The 15376-nt window shown below is 37.1% G+C and overlaps 1 protein-coding gene across 1 annotated transcript in view; it reads left to right on the top strand.

The window, feature by feature from the left end:
* The window catches only part of POF1B (POF1B actin binding protein), a 106452-nt gene that overhangs the window by 45496 nt on the left and 45580 nt on the right, over window positions 1-15376 (top strand). The window lies entirely within an intron of this gene.

Below are 15376 nucleotides of genomic sequence, written 5' to 3'. Positions count from 1 at the left end.
AAGGGGATTGATAAGATGTTGTTTGAAAAAGGGAAAAAGAAAAAGACAAAAAGTTAAAAAAAAAAAAAAAACTTTAAAAGACTAAGGAATCATGGTAAAAAAGCCGTGAATTCTATGTGCAGTAGTCCCTTAGCGCTGGAGTTCTGCTGTTCTCATTGATCGGTAAACTTGGTCTTGGCTGGCTGTTCTCACTGATCTTCTGGGGAGGGGCCTGTTGCCGTGGTTTCCAAATGTCTCTGCTGGAGGCGGAATTGCCCCGCCCTTGCCCCCTCCCGGCTAAGTAATCTGCTCGGGTTTGCTCTCCGGGGCTTTTGTTCCCTGCGAGGTTTCCGTACAGCTTTGGAGGCGGAGAGTGAAAATGGCGGCCTCCCAATCTCCGCCCCGGAGGAGCCGAGAACTCGGGCCCCGCTTCTCAGTGAGCCCCCAGAGAAAAGCCGCCAGTCACTCCCGTCCCCGGTCTCCGGCCGCACTCCGTGCTCAACCGGCCTGTGACCGCGCGTTTCTATCTCTGGCACTGGACCCGGTCTGGAGTCTCCAAACCCAGCAGATCCCTGCGGTGCCCTCCCGCGCGGCTCCTCCCGGGGGAGGAAGGTGAGTCTCCCCGGATCTGCCGCTTGTTGGGTCCCTGCTGGAGGAGCAGGGGCCCGACTGCCGCGGATCACGGTTTATGGCAACCCCGAGCTGAGAGCCCGCGCCTGGGCTCCGCCTCTGCAGCCGGCTTCCCCGCTCGGATACCTGGGAGCTCTGCCGCCCTCAGGCACCCCCGGTCTTTCTGTGACCCCGAGGGTCCTGAGACCACACTGTCCCGGAGGGTTCCACCCCCCGCTTAGCCACCCGAGTGACGTCCCTCGGCGGAGCAGACTTTTAAAAGTTCCGGTTTTGTGCTCCGCGGCTCTGTCACTTGCCAGAAGCGGCCGACGGAGGCCCCTCCCCCGCCGTCTATCCTCCCGAATATCGCCTCGGATTCCCTTCTCCGCACGTCCTACCTTCCAGAAAGTGGTCGCTTTTCTGATGAGAGAGTTGTTGCTCTTCTTTTCTTCGATCTCCTGTTGAGTTTGTAGGTGTTCAGAATGGTTTGATCCCTATCCAGCTGAATTCCTGAGAGGAGACGAAATCCAGGTCTCCTACTCCTCCGCCCTGTTGCTGTTTTTTTGATCAACCATCTCCTCTCTCTAAAACCCTGCAAACCACATATAGCATGTTTTGGCTTGAATTGTCACTATCTATTGACCTAGTTACTCTCTCCGTATTTTGACTGTTTCATTGGTAGGTTTACAATCTTCTCTCCACTTCCCGCTGACTCCTGCCCTGGAATCATCTAAGAGAACGTCATCACTCATATCAGTGATATTCCCCACACTCTATCCTCATGGTTCTTTATCACCCTCAATTCCTTCATTTCCACTACATCTTCAGCCCTCACAGACTTTGGCTACTCCTTGAACCTCATCACTTGAAACTGTTTAATGTCTGTTTTTCTTATCATGACTTTCTTACTTCATCTCCTACTCCCTCATTCCTACTGAACTTCACCCTCATCAAGCTCTCCAGCCTTCAGTTCCAAGCCAGGCTGGACTCCACTGTTATCCAATTTAACAATGCTTTTGCTAGAAACCCTTAAAATTTGTGTTGTCTTCTCTGATTACTGTCGTCATTTTGCTGATCCCTTACTTTGGGTAGGCTACCATTCACTTTCTCTGCCCCTAGATTTTGACTTCTTTATGAGCTAGAGAAAGTCCCACAAGCTAGGCCAATTTAGTCTAGAACAGATTGTCTCTATCTTGCTGGACCCCCTCTGTTGCTAGACATTCCTTTTAATTCATTCGAATTGACTTACTACCACAGTCATCAATATCTAATCCTTATCTTTCCTTCCCTCCTCATATTCTGGGTTCCACTGATGTTTTCTCCCTCTCTGCGGGTGGTTTTACCTTCTACTGAGAATGGCCAGTGGAACTCAAATTTTATTGTGCACCAGAATCAGTTAGAGGGCTTGTTTAAATAGCGATTGCTAGGTCTGGATTATTTGCATTTCCAAGTTCCCTGATTATCCTAATAGTATTGGTCCAGGGACCACAATTTGAGTTCACTATGAAAACTCCTTCAATGCCCCACTTCACTGAAAATTTTCTCTGCATTTTCAGCAAACTTCTGATTCTTTTGATTTTCAAGAATTAAGAATTTAACCTTGTTTTTAAAGTGACTCCCTTAGTAACCCTACTATTCTGCTGACTTATATTTTCATTCCCTTCAACCTGCAAAATTCCTGAAGGAGGAAAGCATGCTCACTATGGCCATTTTCTCAGTACCCACACATTCCTTAACACTTTGAAAAGCAGATTCTAGTTTCAACATGCTCCTAAAATTGCTTTTATTGACCTCCATGTTGCAAATTCCATTTCCTTTTTTTGTTCTTATCTTATTCCAGTTATACAACATGTGACATTGTTGATCTGTTCTATTCTTAATATTTTTTCCTCCCATTATACTGTATTGCTGCTTCTAATGCTTGTTCTTAGGCTCCTCTTCATTCTTTCATCAGGTGATCTTCCCCAAGGACCCATCCATGGTTTCCTTCTCCTTTCTCTACCCCCTCTCCCTTGACTATATGATATAAAATCTTGACTTCTGCAACATTTATATGGACACCTGCACATGATTATCTTTACATGGACAATTCCCAAAACTTTCTTCCTGAGCTCTAATTCATCATTTTAATGGACTAGTTGACATTTCTACTTGGCTGTTCCACAGTCACCTCCAACTGACTCCATAAGAGTTTTTCATTCTATGTCCCCTATTCATATTAATATTTCCACTACCCTAATCACAAGGGTTAGAATTTAACGTTATTTTTACTTTCCCTCTCCTTTGCCACTCCAAACCTAATCAGTTGTCATAGTCTGAAGATTCTTCCTATGTATAACCTTCATCATATAGCTGAAAGTTAGGTCTCCTTCTTATATCTCCCTTAGTATTTGATCTGTGACTCTCTTTATAGCCCTTACTAATTGGTCAATCTATTCCCTACATTAAAGTTGTTTAGGTACATATCTTAGCTCTTCTAAAAGACCATAAAGCCCTTGAAAGAGAAGATAGTATCTTATGTATATTTTCCAGTAGCACTTAGAAGTGTAACTTAGGACAGTGCTTAGTAAATTTTCAATAAATGTGTACTGAATGAATGAAAAGAATAATGCCACTGAGATCTTTTAAGTCCTGCATGTGGCTTGGGGGTATAGATTTTAGCCTTTGGTTTAAGAAAGAAAAGTTAGAATATAAGATAAATTAATTAAAAGAGTTACTGCATATGTGTAGTAAGTTCCTCCAATGGCTTACCTTACATAAAGATGTGGTTCCATTTCTTGAATAAATTATATACTAAAGAATGTCAGGATATAGAAATGACAGAGAAATGGAAAGGAGTAAAAGACAGCAACAAAGATGTTACTGAGAAGTTATGTATTAAAAAATACACATTCATTTAAAATTAATTTCTTTGGTATATATCCTACTTCATTACAAAAAGGGAAAAAAAGAATTTCAAGTAGCTTAAGAGAACAAATAAGAGGTAATATAATAGAAAAAGATGTCAGGGACAGTGTAAATATAATGGAGCAATACAACCAGAAGGCAAAGAGAGTACAGAGACATGCAGGCCGCAGAGTTCCATGTTATTAGTAAAGCTGGGCTAAAAACATCACTCTGAGCTTCCTTGAAACAATAGGGAAAAAAAGAGGGGCGTGGAAACCTGATTAGTGACAAAGTTTCCATTGTCTGTGAGAAAAAGCTTCATGAATTCTTGATAGTCACTTGTATTATAGGAAAATATTAAACACTTTATTTTCTAGTCAGAAAGAATAATGTAAGCTTTCACAAAATGTTATAAATTCAATCACCTGTATTCATTATAAAATGATAATCCAAACCACCTACTTTTTTTTCACTTGGTTAGAAGTGAAAAAATCATCTTATTTTATAACATAATGTCAAAATGTACACACACACACCAAAAAGGAGCAAGGACAACCTTGATTAGGTTTCACTAAAGTCCATGTTCAGTGTGCTTTATTAAAGCACCTCTTCCAGCTACTGCTTTTCCATCTATCATCCTTAATATTTAACCCCAATTACATCCTTTATTACAAACAACTTTCTTACTATTTACTTGCAACAAAGGTTTACGTAGCATCTACTATATTCAGGTACTATGCTAGATGGTGGAATTAAAGAAAGATATAAAGACAGTGTCTCTACTCTCAGGCAGCTGAGAGTTTTGTAGAAAATTTACAAGTGTCTTCTACTTCTATCACTATTCCAATAGCCAATTGTCCATTTGCCTTAAGTTAAATGAAACCATTAATTTGTATGATGGTTTGACAATTTGCCAAAAAAATGTGATATCTCCAGTAATTCGATAAAGTAGGTACTAAATTACCTATATTTTACAGTTGAAGTTGAGGTAAGCAATATACTTAACCTCCAACTTTGAAGTGGGAGCTCTACTTTTGGCTTCAATTTCCATTCTTTCTCATTGCAACATTTTGCTGCCTAGGTTTACTCACACAGAAAATTTTATTAGGCTTTTATTTCAAGTACAGAACTGTTGTTATGAGTAAAGTCTTCATTTAGAATCGTGATTGTTGTATAATACATTCAATTCAGTGTTAACATTTATTGAAAACTCTACGTATCAGGTACTGTATAATGCAAATTTCCTTACTAAAATATCTGTGGAGATTAAATAGGAGTATTTTCAGAACCTAAAATTCTGACACTTTTTATCCTTCTAGGATTTCTTCTTGTGGTCCAACATAGGAAGAGACCAATTATGTTTTTTACCTTATTAGCCAAATGATGTACCTAAAATACATTTAATTTCACCAGGATTAACTATGGCTTCAATTAGTCTGACAGCTATTAAATGTCCCAAGTCAAAGCAAAATTAATGAAGCAGTAACATTATTTATCTATAAATGCCACTATATCATTATGAGCTTTGCAGGATAATAATCTATACATTGCAACCTTTTATTCATATTGATGTTTTCCATTATCATGTAGCAAAATGTTGCTACTCAGTAAGGTCTAAACACAGCAGACATTGTTACTTAAGGTGTTCATGACCTTTTGGAGGGTTAGACATTTATGTATAACCACTTTTATATAACATGACATTTAAAGCACTTTATAATCTGCTAAGCAACCCTTCTATTATTTAGGTGAAAAATGTACACACTTAAGCCAGTTACCCATTGGAAATAAATTTAATTAAGCCAATACCCTGTACTACTGCATTGTGATTTATGCCTTGATCACAAACTATCCCTACTTCTGAGCAGCATTCTCACAAATGTGTGTCATTAAGCTTGAGAGGCACCAGGCAAGAAAATATAGATAGCTCAGCTGAAATCCATTATATGTCTACTATCTGCAGGGGCTCTATAATCATTACCACTGAACTTTGTAAATATGGTCAAAAGTATCATTTTTGAATTATCAAAATTTATATAATGTAGATGCTAGCAAGAAAATTCCACTCCCGGAATATCATCAAAACCCCAAACTGGAACCGGGACAAAAACTTCCAAGGTAGGAGTAAGGTGAGGCCCATTGTTTCCCTTTATAAAGTACTTTCTTTCTACAGATTTTCTGAAAAATGAACACTAATTTGCCTCTGGTTTCACTCCTAACTATTGTTGCCTTGCCTTGGGTTTGTGCAGAAATTCTAATCAAAGGTTTTTTGTTTTTTGGTTTTTTTTACCTGAAATCAGACACAAGAAGTTGGACTGTCTACCATTATTATAGTCAAATAATGATCTGATTGAAGGTACTTGATTGATGCATGCTAAAGAATCTTTAATGATTTTTGCGATTTTGGGGGGGGCAATATCACATGTTGTGTACCTGGGAACAACTATTCTTCAGCATAGCTTGTATTCCTGCCCTATTTATATGTGAAAAACTAAAGCTATTATCTAAGATTGACATTTAAGACAGCTCTCATTCATCAGGCAGATGAGTAGTTATGGGTATACTTATATCTCAAGTATCCTATCAATTCAATATTTGTCACTAGAACTACCATTATTCTGACCCAGAATATTCATGTTTTCTTGGGAGGTCCCTTATCTTGGCCTTTTCAAAGCAATGAGAACATAGATTTGAGCCAAGTCTAAAAGATATGTCACAACATACATTAAAACAGTTCCAATAACGCTAAGGAGATCCAAGGACCTGCGATTTAGTAATATAAAATATTTCTAACTAGCACATCACAGTTTATGGTTAGGAAATTTCAACTTATTGTTAAGCATAGTCCTGTAAAAGACTTAACAGTATATGAGAATCTGACTTCTGTCGGTCCTCTCCCTCCAAATTTTGAACCCAACTGGGGTTTTGGTTTTTACTGAGTATTACTCAAATATTTTTTTTAAAGATTTTATTTATTTATTTGAGAGAGAGAGAATGAGAGAGAGCACATGAGAGGGGGGAGGGTCAGAGGGAGAAGCAGACTCCCTGCCGAGCAGGGAGCCTGATGTGGGACTCCATCCAGGGACTCCAGGACCATGACCTGAGCCAAAGGCAGTCGCTTAACCAACTGAGCCACCCAGGCTCCCTGAGTATTACTCAAATATTAATGTAAACTGTAGACTGTACAAAACTGAGAAGAAATATACACACAAAGGAGTGATATTTTGCTTCCTGTGTTTCCATCTTGACATCTCTTTTGCCAAAAAAACCCCTTCTTCAAGTCTAATACTCTTACCTTTTCTCTAGCTGATTAAAATTTATTACCAAAATTCAGACATATTTTGCATAGTTTCAAACTAATAAAATCAAATTCTTACTGTTTCAAGTCCTAGCCTAACTAAACTCCAAAATAATGCAGTTAGGGAGAGTATAATTCCAAAGTAGCTGCAAAGACAAATATAAAGGTCATCTGAGGAGGCAATATTATGTAGTGGTTTTAAGAAAGCATTACCTCATTTAATATTTATGTAGAGTTCATAGCACAATGTCTGGCACATAGTAAAGAATAAATATTAGTTATTATTATTTCTCAAAATAAAATCACTTTTCTTTGGTAACTTTTAGCACCTCTTTATAGCTATAAACACAGATAAAATGTTGATATAAATCATTACTTACCCTGGACTCTGTGATTCTTTATTTGGGTGCCTAAATCCACCACATAGAAATCACATGATCAGAAGTTTTACTAGTGGCACTCAAGATTCATGTAGGCAAAGTATTATGTACCTAAAAGGTCTGCTAGTGTGCGGTGCAATGACAGAAGAATATTTGTGCAAAAATAAGAAAGATATATTTTAAGACAGTTTGAAATCATGAAATTACTCTCTCAACTGAATCACATTGGAAGGAAAAAATGATTTTCACAGCATTATATTTCACAGGGGATTATAAGAAGCTAAGAGAAAAATATGCAAAATACTAAACATATCAAATTAGTTGTTTGAAGATTCTAATGGGAGCTCAGCACTTGAATTTATTGGCTAGCAAAATACCCTCTTCTACTTGGGAAAGTTACAGTTTTGGAAGGGACCCACATAGAGAGGTAAGGCAGGGAGGGGTTATCTATCTGGTCAGCTACAGCAATGAAACAACCTTAAGATCATAGAATGACACTGACATGACAGCTAGATTTTCCCCATATCCAGTTAACCTTGAGTTTTAAAATCATATCAGAAACCATGTTTTTAAGCCACTCCCAGTTTGGTAAATATATAGATGCTTCATACAGGAGAAATGCATGTGTAAAACTTGAAATCAAAAGTATCCTTTTGAAAAAAAAAAAGTATTCTTTTGATTATTTTGAATAAAGAGTTGCTTAATTTTGATCTTCATTTCCTGAGAGGGGTCTACCACTAAGGAGCTGACTGCCAAGATCTAGAAATCTAGGTAAAACTCAAATGTCAGTCTCTAACTCTGCAAGGAATTCAGTTTAGTTGCTGCAATAAGACTTAACCTACATTTAGGAAGAGAATGTAAGGGATCACAATGGCATTCTTAAGGAAGTGCTATCTATGCTCTTTTTGGCTTTTTGAGAAACCTGTAAAAAAAAATCTTTCCAGAATCAGCTAGCATTTAGGATCACCTCTAACCAGGTAGGTAGATGACTTCTTTCAATCAACAAGTATTTACTGAGCAACTAACTAAGGGTGTTCAACCAGTATTGTGCTAAATACTATGGGATATATAAAAAAGTATGAGTCAGAGTGACAGGAGCCCAGCGACGGTTGCCCCTCAGGCTCATAAAAGGCTGTTGGAAAGCTAGTGGGCCACGGGCTCAGGGGCCTTCACTGTCTGAGCTGCAGTTTCTGACTCTGGGCTCCTGGTTCTCAGAACCTTTATATTTAAAGTATCCCGAAATGAAAAGAAAGGTAGTGAATGCTGGCAAGCTGAGATTGAGTCTTAATGAGGAAGCTTACATTTTATTTTATTTTATTTTATTTTATTTTTTAATTATGTTATGTTAATCACCATACATTGCATCATTAGTTTTTGATGTAGTGTTCCATGATTCATTGTTTGTGTATAACACCCAGTGCTCCATGCAGAACGTGCCCTCCTCAATACCCATCACCAGGCTAACCCATCCTCTCACCCCCCTCCCCTCTAGAACCCTCAGTTTGTTTTTCAGAGTCCATCGTCTTTCATGGTTCATCTCCCCCTCAGATTTCCCCCCCTTCATCTTCCCCTCCTGCTATCTTCTTCTTTTTTTTTTTTTAACATATAATGTATTATTTGTTTCAGAGGTACAGATCTGTGATTCAACAGTCTTGCACAATTCACAGCACTCCCCATAGCACATACACTCCCCAGTGTCTATCACCCAGTCACCCCATCCCTCCCACCCCACCCCCCACTCCAAGAACCCTCAGTTTATTTCCTGAGATTAAGAATTTCTCATATCAGTGAGGTCAAATGATACATGTCTTTCTCTGATTGACTTATTTCGCTCAGCATAACACCCTCCAGTTCCATCCACGTTGTTGCAAATGGCAAGATTTCATTCCTTTTGATGGCTGCATAATATTCCATTGTGTATATATACCACATCTTCTTTATCCATTCGTCTGTCATTGGACATCTTGGCTCTTTCCAGAGTTTGGCTATTGTGGACATTGCTGCTATAAACATCAGGGTGCACGTACCCCTTTGGATCCCTACATTTGTATCTTTGTGGTAAATAACTTCTAATGTGAAATCCAGTAGTTCCACCTATCATCATCTTTACAGTTTTGTGAATAGAAGTGGACACAAAGCAGGAGATAGACTTACTGTCGTTCACAATCCTCACTTTATTTCTCCGTTCATTGAAGTGAGTTATATCTATACATGTTCTTTGTGAAAAATTTGGAACTATACACATAAGCATAAACTATAGACCAGTGGAACAGAATAGAGGGCCCAGATATGGACCCTCAACTCTATGGTCAAATAATCTTTGACAAATCAGAAAAAATATGCAATGAAAAAAGGACGGTCTCTTCAATAAATGGTGCTGGGAAAATTGGACAGCTATATACAGAAGAATGAAACTTGACCATTCTTTAACACCATACACAAAGATAAACTCAAAATGGATGAAAGACCTCAATGTGAGACAGGAATCCATTAAAATCCTAGAGGAGAACGTAGGCAGTAACCTCTTCGACATTGGCCACTTCTTTCAAGATACATCACCAAAGGCTAGTGAAACAAAAGCAAAAATGAACTTTTGGGACTTCAGCAAGATAAAAAGCTTCTGCACAGCAAAGGAAACAGTCAACAAAACAAAGAGGCAACCCACAGAATGGGAGAAGATATTTGCAAATGACACTACAGACAAAGCGCTGATTTCCAAAATCAATAAAGAACTTCTCAAACTCAACATCCAAAAAGCAAATAATCAAGTCAAAGAATGGGCATAAGACATGAACAGACACTTCTCCAAAGAAGACATCAAATGGCTAACAGACACATGAAAAAATGTTCATCATCATTAGCTATCAGGGAAATTCAAATCAAAACCACATTGAGATACCACCTTACACCAGTTAGAATGGCAAAAGTGGACAGGGAAAGAATCAACAAATGTTGGAGAGGTTGTGGAGAAAGGGGAACCCTCTCACACTGTTGGTAGGAATGCAAGTTGGTACAGCCACTTTGGAAAACAGTGTGAAGGTGCCTCAAAAAATTAAAAATAGAGCTACCTTATGACCCAGCAATTGCACTCCTGGGTATTTACCCCAAAGACACAGATGTAGTGACAAGAAGGGCCCTATGCACCCCAATGTTCCTAGCAGCAATGTCCACAATAGCCAAACTGTGGAAAGAGCCGAGATGCCCTTCAACAGATGAATGGATAAAGAAGATGTGGTCCATATATACAATGGAATATGACTCAGCCCTCAGAAAGGTTGAATACCCAACTTTTACATCAACATGGATGGGACTGGAGGAGATTATGCTAAGTGAAATAAGTCAAGCAGAGAAACTCAATTGTCGTATGGTTTCACTTATTTGTGGAACATAAGGAATAGCATGGAGGACACTAGGAGAAGGAAGGGGAAAATGAAGGGGGATGGAATCGGAGGGGGAGATGAATCATGAGAGACTATAGACTCTGAGAAACAAACTGAGGTTTTTAGAGGGGAGGGGGAGGGGGACGGGTTAGCCCGGTGATGGGTATTAAGGAGGGCACGTACTGCATGGAGCACTGGGAGTTATATTAAAACAATGAATCGTGGATCACTACATCAAAAACTAATGAAAACTGAGGGTTCTAGAGGGGAGGGGGGTGGGGGATGGGTTAGCCTGGTGATGGGTATTAAAGAGGGCATGTACTGAATGGAGCACTGGGTGTTATATGCAAATAGTGAATCATGGAACACTACATCAAAAACTAATGATGTAACATATGGTGATTAACATAACATAATAAAAAAAAACTAATGATGTATGGTGACTAACATAACATAATAAGATAAAATTAAATTTTAAAAAATAAACTATAGGAAAAACAACACAATTCCATCACCAAGGTAATGTGATTAATTTATTAATGAAGTCATTCTAACCTTTATATATAAACATATGCACACACTTTTCAAAACATAATTTTTTATAGGCACTTAATATTTCATCATAGATTTAACCATTGTTCTTTTGTTCATTTATTTTTGCTTCTGTAAATAATGCAAACATAATAATCTTGTACATTTTTGTCTACAACTCTGAGGTATGTGTAGAGTAGACTCCTAGAAATTACTGGTTCCAAACTCTATAACATTTGATACAGATACTCAGTATGGACCATTAAATTGCCTTTTAAAAAGTATCGGCATCATATGAGAATGGCCATCTTATCATAACCTTATCCATTTCCTTGTATGGATTATTATGATTTAGAAATTATTGCCAGTCTCAAAAGTGATAAATGTTCATCTTTGTTATTAAAATTGCTATTTATTTGTAACTTGATTTTAATTTCTTTTCATATTGGAAATATTTGGCTACTAGGAAAACAAACTTTCTCAATATAGCTTTCCTGTGGAGTTTAGAATGCAGCAAATACACATTTTGGTTAACTGCTTAATGGCAGTTGTTAAAATCACTATTCAGTCAAGATCTAAGATAAGTATTCTCATCATAGAATTAACTTCTAAGAAATAAGAATAAATCTTGATTTGTTTAAAATCATAAATTATTATTACACCTTCAATATTATTATAACATAGAAACAATAACTTCAGTCCGTGCCTAACTTGCTTTTGTGGTTACTATACTACATTTTGCAGTACTAAATAGATGTTTTCTCTCAAGTAAGACTGATGAAGAAAAACATGTTTTTACCTAGCTGTAGGATAGGGTACCACTGATGGTCTTACAGTAAGTTATTAAACTTTTCTCTTTGATAGTAACTGAAAGAGCACGCTCCTCTTCAGTTTCTGGATTGAAGATTGGATCAGTAGTTATAATTTATAAAAACAGTCCCACAAACTAAAACATTCTGATATTTTCTTTATTTTCTATTTTATACTATCACTTAAGAAAAATCTGTCACTTTTAAACCTTGGGTTTAAAATGTGACAGTGGAGCAATGTGTTTGGTTTTCCAGATAACAAAATTACTTCTGAATTTTCATCTGCATCTAAGCTTATATCACATGCACAATAATTTAACATCTTTTCTGGAGTAGAACGATAGGATCTTTACAGCAGGTATCATGTAAAAAATACTTGCACTCTTGGCATACATGGTGATTTCTTTAGCAGCTTTTTGCAAATAAACTATTTTCATGTGTTCAGTCAGCCTTTTTAACATGTTTGAGTGCTATCATGTTTTGCTTGAATATCCTGATAAAATAGTTCTAAACTCTCTTATATGCCATAAAATTTGTCTTTGGCTGAAGGATGATCTGCCAGCCTACTATATCCCCACTTAGAGCCAGGTATTCTCTGAATTATGTTTAGCTATGTTTACTTTCTATGCACACAACTAATAGAACATGCTTGCAATTTCTGACTTACTCATGACCTTTATTGTGTTTGTTCCTTTGTCAACGACAGTTCTATAGCGCTTGTTAAAAATGGACTTTTTGGGGGCGCCTGGGTGGCTCAGTTGGTTAAGCGACTGCCTTTGGCTCAGGGCATGATCCTGGAGTCCCTGGATCGAGTCCCGCATCAGGCTCCCTGCTCGGCAGGGAGTCTGCTTTGCCCTCTGACCCTATCCCCTCTCATGTGTTCTCTCTCCTTCTCTCTCTCTCAAATAAATAAATAAAATCTTTAAAAAAAAAAAAAAAGGACTTTTGGTCCTAGTATTTTTCCAATCAGATACATTGTATTGTTTGCTGTGAGACCCAGCAAAGTACACAAGTAAATTAGAAACCGTTAAATTCATCAATTTACTCTGCTGTCATACTTAAAAATATTTCTGTCCAAATGTCTGATGTACAAGATGCGGAAGTGGCATGTTTAATAATATCACTTACTGTTTTGTGCCCTGCAGATTATAATTCATGGAAAAGTTTTTTAGAAACATGTTTCTAAAAAGAATTTTTGCTTGGGATTCACAGTTTTTGCAAATTTCATATACCTTCTGAGTTCAACTACTAAAAATGTAATCTAACAATTATTTCAACCAGATTTTTGTCTCAATTTTTAGTGTCATTAACACAAATCTAAAAGGAATTCTTTCCTAAAGAATTCTTGTAAAATCTTGTTTAGAAGTTTGGGCAGTCACTCTAACCCTTTATTTTCTTCATATTCTCTATATACCTCATTATGTTTGGGCTGAATATGTTTATTGTGAATGTTGTATATTTTGAAGTTTTTCATTCCCTTAAAATTTTGGTTTAGCAAACTTGACATTCTGCTATTAATTCACCCTCAAATGATGTGACAAATTTCCAAACAACTTTTTTCTTAAAAATTTCATGGCCTAAATGGAATGAAATATTGTTCCTGAAAGTTATTTCATTTAATTTTATGCATTTTTAATTCCCTAAATAAATGTTTTGGAGACTAAAAAATATATAACTCATTATTTTTAAAAAATTTTATTATTCATTTATTTATTTATTTATTTATTTATTTATTTATTTATTTTAGAGAGCGAGATTGGGGGAGGGGAAGAGGGAGAGGGAAAGAATCTTAAGCAGACTCTGTACTGAGCATGGAGCCCGATGAGGGGGCTCCATCTCATGACCCTGAGATCATGACTTGAGCCAAAACCAAGAGTCAGATGCTTAACTGACTGAGCCACACAGGTGCTACTCATTCTTTACTCTAAAGTTTATTTCTTCAGCGTAGGGAGAGGATTCTGAGAGAACAAGATTTACACATGTAAAATAATATGAAAACAATTTAATATAATGGAGCACAGAGAGCTACGTTGAATTAGCTTGTCGGCTGGTGTACTTTCAGTTTTCATGGTGGTATTAAATCTTGAGATGGTGTTCAAAGTGTGGGTAAGATTTGGATACACAACAAGAAGGAGAGAGTGTATCCCAAGGAGTGAAAAATGTGAGTAAAGAATAGAGACAGGAATAACATGATGTGTGCCCAGGACAGTGAAATCCACTGTGGTTGGAACAGAGAAAATGTTGGGAAATAGAAAGCACTGCTATGTGTTAACATTTGAAGGGTTTATATTGAATATACACAAGTTAGTAATTTATGACATATAAACACATTATGTGATGATATTGAGTTTACCAGGTTATCTACTTATGCCTTTATATAGGAGGCTTTACTCTCTTTAGGAGGCAATCATTACTTCCCTAAGAAACCAACTTCAAAGGGTACATGGACAAGATAACATTGTGGTGTATTCATCAAGAATTTCAAAAATGTGAAATATATATATATCTTAATGAAAACATGAAGATACTATTCTGTACTTTTAATATGGCATTTTCTATTTATCTGTATTTTTTAAAGATTTATTTATTTTAGAGAGAGAGTGAGCATGAGTGGGAGGGTAAGAAGGAGAAGGAGAGAGAATCTCAAGCAGACTCTGCCCCGAGTGTGGAGCCCAACATGGGGCTTGATCTCATGACCCTGAGATCATGACCTGAGCTGAAACCAAGAGTTAGACACTTAACTGACTGTACCACCCAGGCACCCCAATTTATCTGTATTTTATAAATGACTTACCATATCACAGACATGGTTATGAAAACTCATCTTTGCTTACTTTGCAATATTTGCAAATCTTCCATTTGCCTCAGCATACATGATTTTTAGGGTCTGCATTCAGAGGACAAGTTGAAAAGGAAGTATTAGTGGTCAAATATGAAGTCTATTTATCATATATATACTTAGGAATAAATGCATTTATAGGACACCTTTGGTCCCACATGCAATATCAAAGGTAGTATGGAATGCAATGTAAGTTATTAGCCTCCAGTTAGTGTTTGGAGATGGAAGACAAGGTGGTCAACATTTTTGAAAAGTTTGGTACCAAGTTATATGAAGCCAATAGAATAGGTGTTATTTAGGACACTGTTCATAGTAATTGTGTTTAGGATTTCAAATGTTTTTGAAGTCTATGAATTTTCTACATTTGACCCTTAGCTACTCTTTCCCATGTCAGATTGACTAGATATTCAGTCCAAATAATAACTGGAGGGAATATAAGAAGAAATACCTAAAAACATATTGAATTGAGAAGATTAATTTAATCTAACTTTAATATATGTTAATAAATTACACTGCCTTTCACTGAGAAGATGCAAGTCCAAATAAAATTAATTCTTTAATGTCAGTATAATTCAAATAATTAACATGTTCTTTTCCAACAGGGAACAGAAGAGTAAGCCATGTGGTGATAATGGGCAATTTAGAGATTTTGATTTACTTGTTTT

This window comes from Mirounga leonina, unplaced genomic scaffold (assembly GCF_011800145.1).
Source record: "Mirounga leonina isolate KUSES-001 unplaced genomic scaffold, KU_Mleo_1.0 Mir_204, whole genome shotgun sequence".
NCBI classification, from domain to species: domain Eukaryota; kingdom Metazoa; phylum Chordata; class Mammalia; order Carnivora; family Phocidae; genus Mirounga; species Mirounga leonina.
This window is presented reverse-complemented; position numbering and strand designations above follow the sequence as displayed.